At 31.1% G+C, this 2500-nt stretch overlaps 1 protein-coding gene across 2 annotated transcripts in view; it reads right to left on the bottom strand.

Annotated features, from left to right (window-relative positions):
* Positions 1 to 1496: 1496 nt before the first annotated feature.
* LOC146305100 (retinal guanylyl cyclase 2-like) overlaps positions 1497 to 2500 on the bottom strand; it is a 21523-nt gene continuing 20519 nt past the window's right edge. For both annotated transcript variants that reach the window (XM_084711996.1, XM_084711997.1), the window contains exon 24: positions 1497 to 2500. This exon is cut by the window's right edge and continues 274 nt beyond it. The gene's annotated coding sequence lies outside the window, so the exon portion shown is untranslated.

Raw genomic sequence — 2500 nt, 5'->3', positions numbered from 1 at the left:
ATATAAATACACATGACCATACATACATACATACATACATACATACATACATACATACATACATACATATGACCATACATAAATACACACATATATATGACCATACATACATACATACATACATATGAACATACATACACACATACATCCATACATATATATGACCATACATACATACATACATACATACATACATATGACAATATATACATACATACATACATACAACCATACATACATACATACATACATAAGACAATACATACATACATACATACATACATACATATGGCCATACATACATACAAATGACCATACATACATACACATGAACATACATACATACAAACATACATACATACATACATATGCCCATACATAAATACATATAAATACATATGACTATACATACATACATACATATGAAAATACATACATACATACATACATACATATGAACATAAATACATACATACATATGACAAAGCATACATACATACATACATATATACATACATACATACACATGAACATACATACATACATACATATGACCATATATACATACAAATGACCATACATCCATACATATGAACATACATACATACATACATACATAAATACATATGACCATACTCATTTACGACCATACATACACACATACATATGACCATACATACATACATACATACATACATACATACATACATACATACATACATATATATGACTATACATACATACCTATGAACATACTTACATATGACCATAAATACATAAATAAAGACATACATACATACATATGAACATACATACATATATACATACATACATACATATGAACATACATATATATGACCATACATACATACATACATACATACATACATACATACATATGACCATACATACATACATAATTACATACATATGACCATACATACTACATACATACATGCATACATATATATGACCATACATATATAGATACATATGAATATACATACATACATATGACCATACATACATATGACCATACATATGTACATACATACATACATACATACATATATACACATACATACAGATGACCGTACATACATACATATATACATACATACATACATATGACCATACATATATACATACATACATACATATATACACATACATACATATGAACATACATACATACATACATACATACATACATACATACATACCTTTACCTTTACATATCTTTGTTGTGTGATTGATTTAAAACTCGTTATGAAACACAGTAAATGTTCATGAATTGATTTCTATTATTTATAATCAGAATGATTGAGGCGACACAGACGTCATGTGATGATATTAGATCTTTTTATTAAAGATTCAGATTCTTCTTGTTTCTCGCTGCATTCAAACTCATCAAACTTATCACACTCATCAAACTCATCAGACTCATCAGTTTAACATGTTGAAGAATTGACTGAGCATCAGGTGACATCAGAGGATCTGAACAAACTTTTTTATTGATTTATTGGAACAACAACAATAAACAAACAGGAACAAATAAATCTCTAACATGCAGTTGATTGATAATTACAGAAGATTATGGCAAAGTTAAAAATCATTGATTCGCCCTGGATCAAGTATTGATTAACTCTTTATTGATTAGAACAACAACGTTTCCTTCTTCATGGACTTTAATCTAAATTTCAACCAACAGTCATGAACACATTTAACACTTCAACCTCACAACTGATTATTGATTATCAGAAACTGATCACTGCAGCCTCACAACTGATTATTGATTATCAGAAACTGATCACTGCAGCCTCACAACTGATTATGGATTATCAGAAACTGATCACTGCAGCTGAGCAACTGATTATTGATTATCAGAAACTGATCACTGCAGCTGAACAACTGACTATTGATTATCAGAAACTGATCACAGTAGAACAAAGTGTTGAGAAGCAGCAGAGGAGAGCAGAATGACAGAGTCTGACATAAGATTCATTCATTCAGTGAATCTTTGATTCTTTAATGGTCTCAGAGGGAGTCAGCAGTTTTTCCCAGCATGCACTGCACTGAGGAACATGTCACACTGTATGGCAGGGAATTACAGCTACATAACAGAGTACATGTGTATTTACATTTACTTTGTTAGGATAGTAGTACTGAATAAAGGTAGTATTTTCTGTATTAAGGTAGTATTTTCTGTATAAAGGTAGTATTTTCTGTTGACTGTATGATAAACTCATGTGAGGCACAGAAATCGACTGGTTTGATATTAATCTGATGAAGAGATGTCACTGACCAATCAGAGCTGAGTGTCGTCTGTTCAGAACTCCATTCAGATTTCACACGTTTTAATAAATAAACTAAAATATCCTGTAAAGTACAGTCCAGTCCTCGAGGTAGTGTGTGTGTGAGAGAGAGTGTGTGTGTGTGTGTGTGTGTGTGTGTGTGTGCGTGTGAGAGTGTGTGTGAGAGTGTGTGTGTATGTGTGAGT

This window comes from Lutjanus erythropterus, chromosome 23 (genome assembly GCF_056507025.1).
Source record: "Lutjanus erythropterus isolate fLutEry1 chromosome 23, fLutEry1.hap2, whole genome shotgun sequence".
Classification (NCBI taxonomy): domain Eukaryota; kingdom Metazoa; phylum Chordata; class Actinopteri; order Lutjaniformes; family Lutjanidae; genus Lutjanus; species Lutjanus erythropterus.
This window is presented reverse-complemented; position numbering and strand designations above follow the sequence as displayed.